The sequence below is a fragment of the Mastomys coucha genome, unplaced genomic scaffold (assembly GCF_008632895.1).
Source record: "Mastomys coucha isolate ucsf_1 unplaced genomic scaffold, UCSF_Mcou_1 pScaffold22, whole genome shotgun sequence".
Taxonomy (NCBI): Eukaryota; Metazoa; Chordata; class Mammalia; order Rodentia; family Muridae; genus Mastomys; species Mastomys coucha.
The window spans coordinates 117,972,490-117,991,895 of record NW_022196905.1 but is presented as its reverse complement, the minus strand read 5'-3'; the positions used below and the strand labels follow the sequence as shown (position 1 = coordinate 117,991,895).

Here is a 19,406-nt window from a genome sequence, read left to right as displayed (position 1 = left end):
GTGGACATGTGTGTGTGTGTGTGTGTGTGTGTGTGTGTGTGTGTGTCTGTATATGTGGACATGTGTGTGTGTTGCTAAGGTTGTCCTCAGGAGAACATCTAGACTTCTCGCACTCCGTGCTTTTCCTTTTCTTTTCTTTTGTTCTCTCTATTTGAAAGCAGTGAAGAAATTGAAGAGAAAAATTCTCGCCCTTTTTGTGATAATTGTAAGAGATAGACTGAGGAGACAGACTATCCTCCCTCTTACCTGTCATCCTGCAGCCTTTATAAGACTCTAGGGTCACCTACCCTCCCTCTTACGTGTCATCCTGCAGCCTTTATAAGACTCTAGGGTCAGTCACAGTCTTGCTCCGGAGGGATGAGATACTTCCACATGAGCTCCTTTCCCTCAGTGGAGTAGTTGAGGCTCAGAGAAGTTAAAGTATCTTTCCAGAGTCATGCAGCCAGTGGGCCCTAAAGCAGGAGATGAATCCTTCTGACTACACCAACCCTGTCCTGTGCTGAGTGGCTACCAGGCTAATGTGGATAGCAGGCCACCGTGGGCCATGAAGCCACATCCTGTTGGTTGTATCTGTTCAGAGTCTTGGGCTTGTCTATGATCTTAAACCTCTAAAAATAAAGTAAAGTGAGTGTTAGAGAGGATGTGGAGGAGTTGGTGGGATGGAGGATGCAGCAGCTGTGGAGAACAATTACCACGTGACCAATGGGTCCACTGCACAGGCCACCCATGAGAAGCAAGAGCGGAGGCCCCAGTGACTCCTCTCCAGTGTCCACAGTAGGGCTGGAGATCACAGTAGGGCTGGAGATCATAACCAAGAGGTACAGCTTGGACTTCCTAGCACCAGATAAACGGAACATGGTCCATGCATACAGTGGAGCAGTCAGCCTTAAAAAGGAATGGCGTGTTAACGCAGTACACAGGGGTGGAGCTTTGAAAGGATCTGCTAAGTGAAAGAAGACAACCACACAAGGTCAATACTGCATGACCCCACTCACTGTCAGTGCCCAGACTAGAGGTGGAAAGTAGACTGTTAGTTAGCAGGGGTCAGTGTGGAGGGAAGCTGGGAACTATTTTAGTGGATGATGAAATAAATATTCTAGAATAGCAGCAGTGACCACACAGCCTATGTTTGCACTAAAGGTTGCTGGACTATAAACTCAAAATGCTGAAACGGTAAGAGAAAGAAAACAAAGAGAAACCTCAAGCTCAGGGGCTTGGCACACATGCTCTTAGATCCCCCAGTGCTCATGGGCTAGATGATGCCTTGCTGTTTATGCAGGCATTGGACAGTGTTCATATCTGTGGCCTGCCTGAGACCTCCTGCACAGCGGGACCCTAGGTTCTTCTGCAAGGGCAGTCCTGGCAGTTAGCAGCCTCATGCCTGTGTGAACAACATCTGTCTCTGTGGAGCACTTCTGCACCTGACATTGGGCATGTCCTTTTATGGCACTCGTTTGCTCTCAGCAAGTGGAAAGATAAATACCTTTTCAAAGAGCAGATGCCAGCTGCCCACGGCCCCTGCCAGGGTCCCCAGCTGCAGAGTGGGTGGAAGATAGCACTGCTGGGGGGCACAGGATGCTGGTGGGGACATTGGATGTGGGTGATGTAGACAGCTTGGGGAGCCTTGCTCTAGACCTACTGGTAGACCCTTAGTGGTTCTCGTGTTCCCTCAGAACTTTTGGCTTGGCCTGAGGCTTAAAGAAGCAAGGGAGAGAGTATCTAGCTGGGCCTGGCCAAGCCACCAATCTTCCCGGGAGTGGTCCCGGGAGTCTTCCTTTCTCATTAGGACCTCAGGTACAGGAAAGACAAGACAGAGAGGGAACCCTTGATCATGGCCGGGGAAGGGTCAGCACGGAACCAGACTTTCCCTGTCTCTTAGAGTCCCTGAAGGACTAGCCCTACAGTGGCCAGTCTCTCTTGTGTCTTTTTGTTAGCATCTCAGGGCATCATAACTAAGTACCAAAAGTTGGGTGGCCTCCAAGACCCAGAACTCATTCCACACAGAAGTGCGAATGCTGGATGAGCTGCACCCTTCCTGAAAGTGCAGGGAGAAGGTGCCCTGCCCAGGCCTCCTCCTAGCTGCTGCTGCTGACTGCAGACTAGCAGGCTCTTGGCTACATTGTCTTATGACCACATGGATTGCTCCCTTGTGTCATTCTGCTTTGGCTGTTTTTTTGTTTTTTGTTTTTTGTTTTTTTTCGAGACAGGGTTTCTCTGTGCAGCCCCGGCTATCCTGGAACTCACTCTGTAGACCAGGCTGGCCTCGAACTCAGAAATCCGCCTGTCTCTGCCTCCCAAGCGCTGGGATTAAAGGTGTGCGCCACCACTGCCGGCTACTTTGGCTGTTTTAAACTACTTATTTATTTGTTGTGTATGCGTGCATGCACATGTATATATATATGTACGGCCTATGGCATGCATGTGGTGGTAGAGGACAACTTATCGGAGTCGATTCTTCTTGCCTTGGGGATCAAACTCAGGTCATCAATTTTGGTGCAAGTCCCTTTACCTGCTGAGCCATCTTGCCAGCTCAAAAGCTAGTTTTATTTTGTAATGTTTGGCAATATTGGCAGTTGAACCTGGGACTTCATGCATACTAGACATGTGTCCTACCACTAGTGTAAGACCAACCCCTGCATCTGTTTTCTTATAAGGACTAAATCGACTCTCACTTGATTAGGATCTACCCTATTGACTGTAACCGTACCTTAGCCAATTATATCTTCCAAGACCCTATGTGTTTCTGAGAAGAACATGAACTTGAGGCCAAACTACTCAGTTTGGGTTGTTAGATAAATGGCTGCATGCACATGAGCAGTTATCCTTGCACAGCTGTTGATGTGTGCTTAAGTAGGTGCATTTCTCCTGACCTAGTTGTAAGCTGGATGGTTCTAGGATCTCCCCATTCTCCCCTTCTCCACTGGGCTGAGCCTAGCATAACGACCACCCTTAGACTCAGCCCCTTTTCTAGCTAGGAGCCCCAGCATTTATCATAGGGAACTGTAACTTGCAGGGTGTTTTTTTCTCTTCATGGCTTCAGAGTCACTGCTTTCTCATTCCTTCCCCTTAGAGCCAAGGAGATCAGAATGGCTCTGTCTTGTGGACAGATCAGCTCCCTCTTGGAACCTCAGTCTCAGCATACAGATGGAGTCTGAACTGGCTACTGCCCACAGTCCCTTACAGTTTGTAATTATTTCCACTGTTTCCCAGCTGAGAAAATTGTAGACAAGAAGTATGCCTTGGGGCCTGTGAGACTGAACTCCAATCCAGAGGCTGTCATTCTTGCTTCTTTGCTCTATTATCTGTGCCACCTCCTGCAGGAAACCTTCTGTGACTAGCTTGATTTATGTTTTGAGTCCTCACTGTACCTGGTGGATAGTGCATCAGCTCACAAGGGCTAGCTGGCTGTCCCTATGGTGTGCAGGCGTGTTCATGTTTGTGCACCTGCTGTGGTTTCCCTGGGCTCCTTCCCTCTCTTCTATAGCAGAACTTCTTCCTTTCTTTGTGTCCCCCCATATTTCCTAAGTAGAGTGTCCAGCACTGGACTTGTTACAGCCTAATAAATGCAAAAGATGATTAAACATTAGGGGACCTACTAAATGAAAAAATAAAATTAAAAAAGGAAGCAAAACCATGAAGATGGTTTGGGTAAGTGATAAAGCCGTTGATGAAGTTAAGTTTTTTACTCTGAGAGAGGGAAACCGAGGGGCGGGTGAAGCCTTCTGCATGATAACATCACCCATCAGTGCTCACTCCCCTTCATGAACCAGCCGGACATTCTAGTGCAGATTCCAGAGCAGACCTGAGGAGCAGCTGCTCCTGGGCACTGCAGCAAGACAGGCAGGGTCCCGGGGGTGCAGCTAAAGACATGAAGTGACCGTAAATGTCTGTTTTAAGGCAAACACCCTTCTCTCTATTAGTCACTAGTCTAGATTCAAGCAATAAAATAGTCTGGAACAGAGAAACATACGTAACTCTTAGAAAAGAGGTTTTAAGAATTAATTAAAAATTAATGTTTTAAGTGGATACACTTGTCTTGGGTTTGTAAAGTAGATAAACTGGAAGGCGATCCGCCATGCAGTAGCCAGACAATATGGCGGCCAGCTAGAAGATAAGTAATCAGCTGCCATTGTGAGCTAGTGTGTCAGCAGAAACAGGTTGATGAGCCTGGTGGGGAAGAGACCTCTGACTCTCTTGGGTGTCAGGAGATGGGAGCCCCATTTTCCAGTTAATGAGAGTGACATTCAGGCAGTTAGGCCAGCTGCCTCCTGGAGCTCAGGATCTCAGCAGGCCCAGGGGCAGTGTGATATGCAGGCCATAGTGCAGAGTGTGCCAGATCTCCCAGTGGAGTTCTGATGCATCTCTCAGAATGTTCTAGAACATATTTGTGCACCATTAAGAAGCCATATCACAGAAGCCAGTTCTGGGAACGATAAACCATGCTCCATCTCAGACTAGGTCTCAGAGTATCCCTTTGGCCTTGAGGTCCCTCTTTTAGCATCCCAGTGCTAATGTGTAGTCTGGAAAGGTGCACGGTGCATTCAGGGGAGCCGCAGCAGGGTGTATTACTACCTCCTGCTGGAAAGCAGAGTCGACCACTGCTACAGCACCATCTGTGCAAGAGTACCTTGCCAGCCAGCCCACCATATCTCTTAACCGTTTTCCTGATCTTTCTCAAAAGCAGTTCTTACCTATCTTTTAATTAGTAGGGACCACTGGAGATAGTTCAGTTGATGGCTGAATCATGTGACTGAAGGGAGGTATGGGATGGTAGGTAATGTCCCCTCATCACAAACTAGACTGTTCTCTGAGACCACAGATGAGTTATCAGTGTGTGTCCTCCAGGGCTCTCAGACTGGTACCACTAGGAGTCCACACTTCCTTCTCAACAGCCTAGGCTTCTCTCTAGTTCGTTCATTCGTTTGTCTGTCCTTCCTTCCTTCCTTCCTCCCTTCCTTCCTTCCTTTCTTTTTTTGGTTTTGTGATTTCTCACTTCTACCATCTCTTTTTTTAAATCACAGGATGCTTCTCTGACACTCCAGGAGGCTACTATGATTGCCATAGGGCTAGGTCCTGTGCCATAGCTTTTCTTCAAAGCCATATTATGACTGGCTAGTCAGTCTAGTAAGGGCTGCTGCTGACCTGCTTGGCTAGCCTGTGAATAGGACAGGAGTTGGAGGAGAATATGCAAGAGTTCCCCAACTTGGCAGTTAGCGATCCTGGGAGAATCCTAAGAATTGAGTCAACTCACAAGGAGTTGTTTACTGCTTTGTTTTTGTTGTTGTTTTTGATCATTGAAGGAGATTCACAGAATTACTTAATAATGTTGTTCCAAAAAATGTATTTTGAAGCTATTTGAACCACTTATTATTTCCGTGCATTTCGTGCCTTCTCTCATCCTCTCACCTTCCGTCAGTCCCTTCCTCCTCCTTTCCTCCTTCCTTGATGAGGGTCAGAGGGTTGAGACAGGGTTCCACACAGCTCAAGCTAGCCTCAGACTTGTTATGTAGTCTAGCCTGGTCTTTAGCTCTTGATCCTCCTGCCTCCACCTCTCAACTCCTGGGACTATAGGTGTGTGCTACCACATCTAGCTTTGCTCTGCTCTTTCAAAACAAGTCTTAAATGTCAGCATTTTAAGATAACCATTAAAAAAAAAATCAAACAATGTAAAAGGTCTATTGATTGCACCAATAGTGGTGTGTATTACCATTAATATCCTGAGTCTTATTGATGCCTCGGAACCCATCCCAGTTTGTAACCTCGCCTTCTCCAGCAACATAAGATTTTGAGTTTTCCAGTATCCAAAGAACATGATTTTTCCAATGTTTTTCTTTGCTATTCATTAATCATTTTCTCACTCATTCATTTTTTAAAAAAGCATATGGCAAAACATTAAGAAAGTTGTACATGGCATGTGACTCCAAAGATAAATTTGATTATGTCTGTGATTTATGGAACTAAAACATATACACTATAGAAGCAATAAAATAGGAAGGTCTGATGTTTTTTCTAAAATTGCTTAGATAAACAAAACATTTTATGGTCTGAGAGCAAATGCCAGACATCTTACCACCATTGTCTTCAGTGAGTTTGTTTTCCTCTCTAGGGACAATGACTGACAACAGCTCTCTGTGTGTGTTTGTGTATGTTTATGGATGAGTGTGTGTGCTTATTGTATGTATGTATGTATGCATGTTTATATGTGTTTATGTATGTTTGAATTTGTGAGTGACTATTGTATGTATGTATGCATATTTATATGTGTGTATGTGTGTCTGTGTTTATGTGTGAATGTGTATTCTTTACAAGACAGTCTCTGCATATATCAGTATTTGTTGTTTTAAAAGACAGAAACACCTGCCTACTCTTACACACTGCATTTTGAACTTCCCAAAGTGTACATTGAGGAGGGAGCTCGTGTTGCAGTGTTTAGCATTGCCAGATTTCTCAGATGATCAGCTTTTGTTTCACAGACGGGCTCTTCTGGGGCGAGTACTCATGGAGTTCAGGGTGGTGCTTTAAGAAGCAAGGGTCCTACATCCAGGCTCTGGCTTACGTGGCTCTCATGCAGATACCCTGTCTCCTGGGGAACACAGTTCCGGAGGCTGCATGCCCAAGTAAATGTGGGTATTTTCTTTCTACTTGGGACCCTTGTGGCTGAATTGTTCCCACAAAAGTAGTGTCAACCTGCATTTCGACATATGGCCTGTGAATAGGAGGGGTTGGTTTTTAACCTCAAAACCCCAGGTTAGGAAAGAGGTTTTAAGTAAAATGAAAATCTGAGACAAGTCCTGGATGAGGGGCTTGTCCACTCAGAAGGCAGGCTACAGTCAGACCCCTGTGCACACAACAGTGGGCCTTTATGGTCAGGAGTCTTTTTTGTTGTTGTTGTTTTGTTTTTGTTTTTGTTTTTCTCTGTGTAGCCCTGGCTGTCCTGGAACTCACTCTGTAGACCAGGCTGGCCTCAAACTCAGAAATCCGCCTGCCTCTGCCTCCCAAGTGCTGGGATTAAAGGTGTGCGCTACCACCGCCCAGTGTGTTCAGGAGTCTTGTCTTCAGACTAGCCTGCAAGCTTCCTTTCTCCTGAGAGGCAGGGAAGGGGCTTCCTGGGCCTTGCCTCTCCTCTGTCAGTCTGTCCATCATAGGGCATCTAAGAAACAACTGGAGCTTTCTGTGTCCCCAGTGTTATAGCCTGATAAAAATTTTCTTTCAGGAATACATGTGTAGGGAAGCCCACATGTACCCAGAAGGGCCATCCACATGCTCGAGTTGCACAGACGTGTAAAATTAAAGCTAATTTTCCAAATAAGGAAATGCATTTAAACGTAAAATGCTACAAAAGTTCACAAGAGTCACCAGGAGTTGGGGCTGGAGTGGATGGTTAGTTCGTGTTTAATGAGGACAGAGTTCAGTTTGGAGGATGAAGACTCTAAAGACAGAGGGTGGTGGCCACAGTGGTTGCACAATGTGATAAATGACCTTAGTGCCACTGAGCTGTACACTTGGACATGACCCACGCAGTACATGTTCCATCTCCCTAACCTCACACGAAAGCCACAGCTCACTAGTGCCTTCCTCTTCTGCCTGAAGGGATAGAAGCAATAGAAAAGACCCGGCTAAAGAGAAGGCACAGAGCTCTCAGCGTGGCCAGCTTGGTGGTTCTTGGTCCACCTTAATTGGTGAGAGCTTGGCCAACCCTGGAGCTCATTTACTCCCTAGGGTCAGGTTTGGAGATGTAGAGAAGCCAGTATACCAGAGTTGAAGAAGTGAATGGCTGGGCCATCTGAGCCTCCGTGTCTTGGAGTCCTTCCTGTGCCCTACCAGGGAGGCCTGGCCTGCCCAGTTCTGCTGTTTGCAGTTGTGGCTCCAACCTGCTGCTGAACCTTTTGGAGCCTGACACAAAGGAAGCTCCTAGTGACCTGGGCACAGTCCTCCTCCTGGTTCTCATGTTTTCCCCACAGCTCAGATAAAACGTTTAAAAAGAGCATTTGCCTGGCTCTTCTAGATACAGATGGGCAGAGCAGGTGTCTGTTTAGAACCCCACCGTGGCTTGGAGCAGGCTGCTCACGGGGTACGCCCCCCCCCCCCCCCCGCTGGGCTCAAGCTTCCGAGCAGCAAGGAGAAGGAAGACTGTGGCTGCTTACAGCTGCCCGCCGTGCTGAAGGCACTCTGTCAGTGAAAGCTCTTACCCACACTGCACTTGTGGTCAGGGGACACTGCCACTAAACCTCAGTGCTGTGCAGTGGCCAGTTGAGCACTTATTTAGGATGGTCAGGAATTGTCTCTGATGTGGCTGGGACTCAGCTTCCTCTGGCCAAGGACTCTGACTTTGGCCATTGTCCCCTGCCAGTGGGCGAGGTTTGTGGACCCCACCCATTGCAAACAGAAAAGCAAAGGAAAGACCAGTGACCTTCCATGGGTGTTACAGAGTTGGCTCATCCCAGTACTCAAGAAGTAGTTAGAACAATATGGCCACTTTAGCTGCAACAAATTCCAGGAAGCTGGTACCTTCCAAACCCATACAACCCAGGGAGTCAGAGCTGTCAGACTACAGTACATTTATTTTCTATTCTCACAACAAAGTGTTTGTTTGTTTGTTTCTTTCTTTCTTTCTTCCTTTTTAACCTGAGACAAAGTTTTTTCCATGTAGCCCTGGCTGTCCTGGAACTCACTACGTAGACCAGGCTGGCCTCAAACTCAGTGATTTGCCTGCCTCTGCCTGGGATCAAAGGTGTACACCACCACCACCTGGCCTGTTTCTTTATTTTAGGGACAGGGTGTTGCTCTTTTCCAGGTTGGCCTGGAACTCTCTCTCAGACTGGCCTTAAACTTGAGATCTCTGTGCCTCCGCCTCTGGAGCTCTGAGAATACAACCACGAGCCACTGTTAAGACCGCTATTACTTCTGGATGTTCTGGAATGACTGTGTCCAGAGTGAAGTGAAGCTTCTGCCCACTGTTTACAATTACCCCCGAAGGGCAGAATCATCCCTGGAGAAGTTTATTCTCTCTCTCTCCTTCAAATAGCAGCTTTAACAGACACAGGCTCACTGTGCAGCCCTGGCTGACCTCTATTGTCTCAGCCTCCCAAGCGCTGGGACTGCAGGCAGACTATCACCACATCCAGCTTCTTGGCGGATCACTTGATACTGGAGGTGGAACGAGATCTGCTTTGGGCTCATGTGTGAAGATGCATGGCTGGGCCTCCCCTGCTAGTACACCCCAGGGAAGCCCATGCCAGTGCCTGATGTAAGCCCTGGCTGGCCATGCTGTGCATGGACAGCACCTTCCCTTGACTCACTGGCTGTCAGGGAGGTGACATGACTTGCCACATTCACGGGGCACTGTGATGAACACCGACACAGCCTCCTCATGTGGGTGGCAAGCGTGTGCTTCTCATTAAGAAAATTGCTACTTTAGAACAGGCTCTGAAAAGAACTTTTTTGCCTTTACTAAAATTAAGAAAATAATAATAAAACAACCTACCCAACACCCTAAACTTAAAAAGAAAGAGAAAAAATTGACGTCAGCCCAGAAAAAAAAAAAAAACCTCTATGGGTCCAGAATGGAGTTAGAACTTGGCAGGGACATGGTTAGAGCAAAGAAATTCCCACTGGGCAAGGCTCACACTCCCATCCCCCACCTGCTGCAGCTGGAAGGCCTGAGCCATGTTGGAAAGTGACAGAAACTTGTCAGCATAGACAACTGAACTGATTTGCTCTGAGAATTCCCAGCCATCCCCTGCAGGCATTCTTGCTGGCTGGCCGCATGAAACCTCATTTGGAGCACTTGACTACTGAAGAGGCCCTCAGCTGGAACTTGACTGTCATAAACACTGAGCTCACTTTCATCAGGGGTGGAAGCCACCTTCCTGGGGCCCTGCTCCCAAGCTGCGGGTGACTGAGGCCGCCCATAGGCATAAGCCACGGAGACATAAATAGGAGACGGCCTCTCTTGTTCTCCATGGTAGAGAGAGTGATGGACTGCCATTTCAGTCTCTGTGGTCCGGCCTCCAGCACAGTGTTCGTGGAAGGGCCATGTGTTTGACAAATACTTAACACATCCAGTAGCCAGATGGTCCAAACAACCTATCAGTGGTGTGGTATGTAAATATTTCCCATCATTACCACAGTGCTGCTGTGTTGACACTAGCAGAGATGAAGAATATCTATAAGTAGCTCCTGACAGCCAGTCAGGTCACAAAGCCACCCCGTTACCTGGAAGGCTTCAGGCAAGCGTGGTCTCAGGCTATTCCTTCCCAGATACTGAGGAGGCACCTGTCCCTAACAGGTACCATATTCTCCTCAGCCCTTTATCAACACAAGGTTTGCTTCTCATGAGCCACAGCTTTCCAGTGTGCCCGAGCTCTGCGGGCTAGCTTGTTTCCCTCTTTGTTTTGTTTACTAAGAAGCACACAGCTAACCGGGTGGTGGTGGCACACGCCTTTAGTCCCAGCACTTGGGAGGCAGAGGCAGCGGGATTTCTGAGTTCGAAGCCAGCCTGGTCTACAGAGTAAGTTCCAGGACAGTCAGGGCTATACAGAGAAACCCTGTCTCAAAAAACTAAAGAGAGAGAGAGAGAGAAAAAGAAGCACACAGCTAAGTGTATAGTGTTGGGGTTCGGGTCGCGGCGGACACGTCTGCAGACACCAGGCACAAACAGCTCCACGTGTAAGGGGAGAGTGGGGACCACGGCGCAGGAAGAGGGGAGAGAAGAAAAGAAAAGAGAGAGAGATGGAGGAGAGTACTATGTCATGACGTAGTAGGTCCAGATAAAGGTGGGAGCTGAACCCAATGGCTTCTGGGAATATGGTGGCCGTTGCCTTGGCGACAGATCTGTGGACCCGCCCATATCTGCCGCCGTTTCTGGGTGCTAACATATAGATTACCCTCAACTAGGGATCTTGGTGCAAATGTTCCTTTCCCTATTGGCTGTCGTCTCATGGAGTGAACATAGGCTATATGTGTTTTGGAACCAGAGAGTAGTGAAAATCATGAACAAAGGTCCTAGCATGTGCTTTTAGTATGATTACCAAGTGTCCAGTTAGATATCAGCAATCAACTTGCTAGTCTCATGAAGAGGGAGGGAAAGGGAGAGCCCTAGCTCACTGTATAGCATACATAGACTGGCCTCAAATTCGCTATCCTCTTACCTCGGCCTCACATGCTAGCCGCATTTCAGGCACTTGTCCCCGTGCCTAACTTCCTTGTCACTCCTTTTTATCATCAAGTTGGATCTGGTTTCCACAACGTGAATCAGAGACCCACGGTTCTTTCACATGAAAGGTCTCACCTGGAGTCGGCTTGGGCTCTGGATTACCATCTATATTTCCTTCTGTTTGAATTGTAGCACCGTGAGGTGTGGGAGTGAGTGGGGTCACATTCATGCTCGAATGAGGGACTGGAGGCACAGACAGACAGAGCTGACTTGACACAGAGTCTCAGCTCCACACTAAGGATCACCCACTGTACACAGGAAGTCCCACCAGTGTCATCTGTCAACCATGTTCAAGTCCCCACTCTGGACAGTGCAACACATGATGATGAAGCTCTGGAGCTAGCAAGCAGATGGCCTGGCTGCTCCACTGGGTCACTAGAGAGCTCTGAGCTTCAGTGCAGCTGTGGGACTTCAGCACCGGCCTCATTCCAGCACCCAGCCCACTAGGATGCCGCGCCTGGAAAGTCAGTCTCTTCCCTAGCCTTGAAGGCAGGGCTGCTCTCAGTGACTCATGTGTTCTGAAGAGGACAAAAGGTCCGCCCTAGTCTCCTGTTAGGAACAGAATTTTCTGCAAACCCCTCAGCTACACCACATCAGTTGTCTGTTGATGCGTAACAGTGACCCAAAGCTCTCGTGTTTGCTTCTGAGGTGGCAGGCTGGGCAGAATTTGTCAGCTGCAACACCTCTGTTCTCTAAGTGTCGGCTGCAACAACTTGACTTGAGCTAGAAGCCCCACTTCCAAGTGGCACATTCCTGTGATAGGGTGACCATGCCAGTGCTTGGCAGCACCAGCAGGGGTTCCCTGCATGCATCCACTTCCCATGTCTGGGGCAGGCTTCTCCCAGTTCAGTGACCTTCAGGAAACTGGTTTCCCAAGTGGCTGTTGCTATCCCCAGTGTACAAAGTCAGGAGCATCCAGGCCACAGCTTCCTCTTCTGTTCCCTCCTTTTCTTATTTTTCCCATTGCGATAATGTATATAAAACACACAACTGAGCACTGAACTATTCTAAAGTGTGCGACACAGTGGTATTAAAGTATATTCTTTTTTTTTTTTTTTTTTTTTTTTTTTTTTTTTTTTTTTTTTGGTTTTTTGAGACAGGGTTTCTCTGTGCAGCCCTAGCTGTCCTGGAACTCACTCTGTAGATCAGGCTGGCCTCAAACTCAAAAATCCACCTGCCTTTGCCTCCCAAGTGCTGGGATTAAAGGCGTGCGCCACCACCGCCTGGCTGGACCTCTGTTCTTGAACAGCTTCTTGCTGTTGAACAGAGTGCCACCAATGAATTTAGGGGGACACACACCTGTTTGCATACATGCCTTCAGTATTTATTTATTTATTTATTTATTTATTTATTTATTTATTTATTTTGGTTTTTCGAGACAGGGTTTCTCTGTGTAGCCCTGGCTGTCCTGGAACTCACTCTGTAGACCAGGCTGGCCTCGGACTCAGAAATCCGCCTGCCTCTGCCTCCCAAGCGCTGGGATTAAAGGCGTGCGCCACCACTGCCTGGCTTGCCTTCAGTTTTTAATTAGGCTTCTCAAGATGGAGGTTCAAACCTGGCCCAGTGTTTCTTCCAGCCCACCCTGTTGGTTACAACAGGTCAAAGGGCCATTCAAAAGAAGGGGACATCACAAGGTCCTGGCTTCTTGAAGGCCATCCAAGTAGTAGTCTGCCATGAGCACTCTGGGAAAGGTCTTTGTAGATCTGTTCAAGAACTGGCACTGCTAGCTGATGGATGCCTCTGAAGCACACGGAGTCCCTGAGTCTGTTCTCTGAGAGAGGGTCCTGTGGCTCATCTCAGGCCAGGCCCAGTGCTTCCCCTGAAGATGGCCACAGCCTCCCATTTGCACTGTTCTGTGTTGCTGCAGGCTGTGCTTCTCATTACATAATCTGTTATTCTGTGCTCCACCGGGCCCTGGTTACTTGTCAGAAGTTTCTAAAAGCCAGCTGAATCAGCTCCAGGCAGCTGGGGGTGCTGCCTCTCCCTCATAGTATTAGTCACTCTGTACTTAGCTAAATTTAACTTTTTATCATCCAAATGATATTTTTGTGGGCTTGGGATTTTACATAATGCTACCAACTGCTGCAGGCTAAGAATTTCTCTTTTTTGCTATGTGTTCCTCTGTGTGTGTGTGTGTGTGTGTGTGTTTCCCCCATGAACTCTTGCACTCTCAAGGAAACATTGCCGGGTCCCTTTTCCCTGGCTGTGCTTTCCCAGCTCCTAGGATCATGCTTCAGCTCTGTATTCACCATCTACCAGTTGAGAGGAGCAGAGTTCCTTGTGGCTTTCCTATGGCCCCACTTGTGTTTCTGCTCGCACTTGAGGGCTCTCCACTCTGAAGGTCTTGAGAGTCTCCCACTGTCTGTAGCACACTGGGCCTGAGGAAGAGCAGGGTGGTGGGTGAGTGGGTACAGAAGACTTACTTGGCTGTGAGAACCAAGCAATGAGATGCTCATCCAACCTGTCCAGACATGGGGTTCCAGAGGCGCTTTCTGGTCTCAGGTAGGGGTGGAGGTGACAAGGTGAAAGGCCAGGAGCTAGTCTCATTGAAAACACAGAGACTCAGCCCTCTAAGAAAAGTTGTGGTGTGGTGCTGCCTGCCTTTCATCCCAGTGCTCAGGAACTAGAAGCAAGATGATCTCTGTGAATTAGTGGCTAGCTTTATCTACATAATGAGTTCCAAGCTAGCCAGGGTTACATACCGAGACCCTGTCCCAAAGGGGTGAGGGGTAGGTGTACAACTGGGATGGTATGTGCACAACTGGGCATACAGTTAGGGAACTGGGTGTAATGCTCAGCCCCCTGCTCACTGTGGCTGTGTTGGGCCCTCACATCAGGGTCTGGTATGTGTCCATGTGTATATGAGGGAGTGAAGGTAGCAACAGTATGTGCCCAGCAAGGTGCTAAGTAGTTGCTTTCACAAACTTTGTTCTTTTTTTAAAGATATATTTATTTATTTTATGCATATGAGACACCTAGAAGAGGGCATCAGATCTCAATACAGATGGTTGTGAGCCACCATGTGGTTGCTGGGAATTGAACTCAGGACCTCTGAAAGAGCAGTCAGTGCTCTTAACCACTAAGCTATCTCTCCAGCCCCTCACAGACTCCTTGTTTGTTTGTTTGTTTGTTTGTTTGTTTCGAGACAGGGTTTCTCTGTATAGCCCTGGCTGTCCTGGAACAGACTTATTCTTGAAGATGCTGGAATTCTGTACTAGTGGCTGTTCTGTCAGATAAGGAAACCAAGCCCCAGAGAGTCTCAGCACCTCACTTGAGGCCTCAGAACCTGGATGTGATAGAAGCTGACTTCAGAGCCCATCTGTCTGCAGCCTCTCTGAGAGCGAGAGCATGTGCGAGAGCGAGCAGCTTGGCCTACTGCTAAGTGCATCCCTGAGTAGGATGCCCACGTGGGACTCTCTTACTTTGCCCTGTGTAGTGTACTTACTATCCCTGGCCTGATTTGCTCACCTAGTTCTTCCCAGGCGCTGTTACCACAGTGAAACAAGGTGGTAAAGGAAGGAGGTTCTGCAGGAGCAAATCTGTTGAGCTTTCATAGCTTTCAAAATGGAGATGTATTTATTCCTTGGTGTAAATTAAGTGACTGACATTGGCCTTTGGACATAGCCTATGGTGAGCATCTGTCTATCATACGTGAGGCCCTAGATTTAATGCCCAGTGCAACAACAAATGAGCAAAATAAATTTTATTTTATTTTATTTAAAGATTAAGAAAGATTAGAAATACGTCCGTACAAAAACTTGACCATGAGTGTGCGTGGCAGCAGATTCCTAATCGCCAGTGCCATCCAGATGTCAAATGGCAGATGCACAGAGAAGCAAAGCACATCCTCTCCATTCCGCAGAATATTGTTCAGTTAAAAGACGGAGTGAAGTAAGCTGGCAGTATGGCTCAGAGGCAGAGGTCTTGCCTGGCATTGGTGAGGCTTTGAGCTCATTCACAGGCACTGCAAAAAAAAAAAAAACTGCATTAAAAATTAAGACATTAAGAAAAAGAATAGCATACGGCCACATGCCACAGTCTCTGAGAACGCAACCCTAGAAGAAGAAGCCAGACTCGAGAGGGCTGCATACTATGTGAGTCCACTGATGCAAACTGTCTAAAACAGGCAAATCACACAGACAGAAGGCAAATTAGTAGTCCCCAGGGGCTGGGAGGGAAGAGCGAATGAGTGGTGACTCTCACGGCTACTGGGTTTCTTTAAAGAGGGACACAAGTGTTGCAGATTAAGATAGTATGATGGCCGCCGTGGCACCTTGTGAATAGACTAGTAAGCACCGGTGATAATGGCCGGATGCTTTCAAAGGGTGAGCTTTGTGCCATTGTAAGGTATATGCAAATTTTGAAAACTTAAGTGACCATGCTTCACTGTGGCATTCCAAGGCCCTGGAGGGTTTGCTTTCGAGCCACCTGCCGTGTGTGCCATCCTCTCTACCCATCCTGCAGCCACCTGCCTCAGTCTCCATGTCAACGGGGGTGGAGACAGCAGCACGGGCTTCGGTCTCACTACCCACTCTTAGCTGCTTCCAGCCGGGGCCAGCTTGAGGCACGCGGACGTCTGGGCACCCCATCAAACTGGTATTCTTTAAGTGTTTGTTTGACATTTCTTTAGTGGGGCTGGGGAGAGAGAGACTGATACTCTATTAATGGAAACTGTATAGAGAAACAGATTCGCTTACCAATTCCCTTCCTCTGAAACAGAACCAGGCTTCAGAAAACTTTTGAGGAAAGCGATTCTGACTCTTGCCATCCTTGTCTCTCGAGCAGGTTTGGTTTCTGTTTACTGTCTTCTCTCCCCTGCAGTTCTCCGCATTGTCGAAGGACATTCTGGAGATTTAACTCTAGAACTTAAGGTAGCAAAAGTTTTCCTCTTGTTCCCAGGAATAGCAGCACACACTGTGTTTGAGTGTTGACTGGGGCTCCGGGGTCATGGCTACACATACGTGGAGCAGGCATGCGACAGATTTCAGCAGGGGGTGCTTCACCTCACCAAGTGAATGTTCCAGGTCCTGGGAGGGAACTTAGGTTGACCAGTGACATAGTTTTGTTTCCTTCTAACAGAGCTCAGAGCACCCTGAGTTCTGTCCCACAAGTGATTGTCTGTGAGGCCTGCTGGTTAACCTGGCGCTGTGTGCATCTCAGATCTCCAGTGGGTTCGGGCACACAGCACCGCTCTTTGCTTTTTTGCCTCAGAGTGCTTCTTCCCCCTAGTCTCTGCTGGGTGAGTGAGTCACCATTGTCCTTTTCACTCTGGGGACTCAGGTAGAATAGACTCACCACTGATGAGGTGTTAGCATGACAAGCACTCGGCACTCCCCATGGTTTCCCTTACCTGGAATGTGGGGACCTTACATGATGACTTCGTAGCTGTTGAGAAGGGTAGCAGTGGAAGCCAAGAGTCGGGATGGTATAGTTGCTTGGAGCTTGGTGAGCTGTGTCACCAGGTACATGTAGAGTGAGCTGGGCAGCCTGAGTATCTGCCCACACTGGACTCTGAGGAATCTGGGGAGTTCTGCTGGCTCAGAGGTCAGGAAAGTATGAGGATGTGTGAATTAACACAGGGGTCAGAGGCAGGACTGCCAAGGAGGCTGTGTCTCTGAGGGCCAGCCCCCAAAGTTGCTCGCTCCTCACCATGGTGTTCCCTAGGGTGTAGGAGGGGCAGTGTGGGTGGTGTGTGAAGAGCTCCGTTCCCTCCAGCCACACCTCCCACTGCTGTGCATCACTAGCTCTCTGCACGTCCCCATTCCCTCTTTCTCTCCTCTGACTCTTGCTGGCTGTGCTGCTAGCTGGCAGTTGATCACTTTGTCATCCTGGTCCTCCATTAAACATCCCTTAGGTTTTACACTTCCCTCTGTCAAAACTGCTCACCCTCGCACCCACAACCAAAGTCTTACTAGTCCTGGTGCCTGGCCTCAGCCTTTGAGGTGAGACTATCCTGAACTTGGTCACTGGTTCCTGAATATTTCAGTGTCTGTCACCTGCTGGGGAACTGCAGGCAGGTCATTGGAGGGCTTCCTAGCTAGCTGCCTGTTTCCTGTACATAGGCACAGGTGCAGGGGAGTGGGCTTCTAAATGTGTTTGGCAGGGAAGGACTAGTGTTGAGCTGTGATGTGGTTCTGGGCATGTCGCAGTTCTCGTGGCAACCCTGGGTTGAGCGGTGGCTTCTTTGATACTTGTGGGTAAGGGATTCCATGAAAATCTATTTCTCTAACTTATTTTCTTTCTAAAATCTATTTCTCTAACTTATTTATCTTTTTATCTATTTGTTTGTTTGTTTCGTTTTTCAAGACAGTGTTTCTCTGTGTAGCCTTGGCTGTCCTGGAACTTGCTCTGTAGACCAGACTGGCCTCAAATTCACAGAGATCAGCCTGTCTCTACCTTCAGACAGTGGTGGTGGGCTTAAAGGCATGTACCATCATTCCTTGGCCCAATTCTCTATTGTTCTTATCTTACTTTGTGAACTCAGCTCTGGCCTGTGGGTACTTGGCAGGATTGGGCATCTGTTCCTACTACGTCTAGATGAAGGGGAGTTAGAGGCCCAGTGGCAAAGCTGGAGGCCACCTGCATCTTCCAACCAAGTATCCAGCCAAACGTCTCCTGATTCCTTCCTGCTTTCCCTAGTTTTCCAGTTGTACCTACCCGACCCCCATACTATGGCCTGATGTCCTCTAATACTTACAGGGTCCTGAGTGAAACCATTAGGCTGGAAGCCAAGAGTCCTGGTCATAAGCAGGCAGCTGTGTGGGGTTGTCTCACTCCTGTGTAGTTTTTCTAGCTGGGGAGGCATATCTATCCCTGGTTCTGAGATAGGTACTCCCTCCCTGAATATATCCATCAGGCTCTGTAAAATGGATTCCTGCCTGTCACTCACACCTTTTGGCCCTCTTGCTCCACTAATGCTTGGTCTGATCTTGCTCAGGCTGAGGCTGACTCTGCCAATTTTCCTACTGATTGTCATAGAGGGATGAGGAACTCAGGTGGCTTATCTCCTCTACCTTTGGGTTTTTCCTGCAGGATGCTGGCACGTGTGTTTTGGTCCCTGACTCCCTTCTGTGGACATATTGACCATTCCTCCTCCTGTGGTGGAGACGTCACAGAGCTGCTCAGATCTACAGGTAAAAGACCGGCTGTTGTGCAGTGCCCACCATCCTGCCCAGCCTTTAACGTCTGTGGACTATGTGCCTTTGCCATTTCTTTCTTCCCTCGAAAGCTTTTCTGATTGCTGTGGTAGACAGCGACCCAGTGATTAAGTGACAATATTTTCATTGATTGGGAAGGTATTCTGTCTCTGGTAACAGCTGTTGTCCCCCCACCCCCATACAGAGCATACCAAGGAGGTTCTTTGTTATTCTCAAGGTTCTGTCTGGGCTCTCTACGACAGATGACACACATGGGACAAAGTAGGCAGGAGTTTTGATTGAAGGTACCCTCTTTCTGTGATCTGGGATCCCCCAGTGACCTTCTGGCCTCTGTGGAGAACTAAGACTGAGCTGCTTGCTCATCCTGTTGCCCACAAGCTGCAACAGTCACCCAGAAACTGGCGTCCATGTGTTTTCTCAGGCTCTGTCTCTCTGAACCCACTCTGCATCTTGTCCATTTCATCGACAATGTCTCCTCTGACCTCCTGCTTGACGTCTTGAGAGCCTCTAGTGGAAAGTCCAGGTGGTGAGCTGACTGACTTTGCCTTCCTCCCTGACTTCCCACAAACTCTGCTTTCTGAGCACTCGTCAGAAGGCTTGAGGTTTGGGATTGCAGATGCCGCACATTCCTTTTAGGGGAATTCCGTGAGGGAAGGAGGGCATACTGGCGCCAGCCTCCTTGCTGCCATTGGACCTCCATTTTACTTGAGGGAGCTGAAGCCTCGAGTGTTAGACTCAGTCGCGTAGCTGGCCAGCAGCAGGCTTGAGATCTGTCCCAACTTCTGACTGGAGTATACAGCCAGCTTTCCAGATGCCTGGGCCTTTGGGTCCAGCCTTGACTTGCTCCTGGTTCCTTCCCTCTGGGCCCCTTCCTCACTGGGAAACTCCCCGGGCGCAGGGCTGCAGGGCTGCAGGGCTGCAGGGCTGCAGGGCGCAGGGCTGCAGGGCTGCAGGGCGCAGGGCTGCAGGGCGCAGGGCTGCAGGGCGCAGGGCGCAGGGCGCAGGGCTGCCTCTGGCTTCCACTTGCAGGCTGG

General features: G+C 48.6%; 1 protein-coding gene across 8 annotated transcripts in view; it reads left to right on the top strand.

Annotated features, from left to right (window-relative positions):
- Positions 1 to 19,406, top strand: part of Pitpnm2 (phosphatidylinositol transfer protein membrane associated 2) — a 144,954-nt gene that overhangs the window by 16,210 nt on the left and 109,338 nt on the right. For 5 of the 8 annotated variants that reach the window (XM_031337892.1, XM_031337890.1, XM_031337901.1 and 2 more), the window contains exon 2: positions 18,248 to 18,348. The exons of 1 other annotated variant lie outside the window; for it this stretch is intronic. The gene's annotated coding sequence lies outside the window, so the exon portion shown is untranslated. Of the gene's footprint in view, positions 1 to 15,446; positions 15,812 to 18,247; positions 18,349 to 18,438; positions 18,899 to 19,406 lie in introns of those variants that run through there. 2 more of the 8 variants (XM_031337891.1, XM_031337897.1) reach the window with 2 other exon arrangements.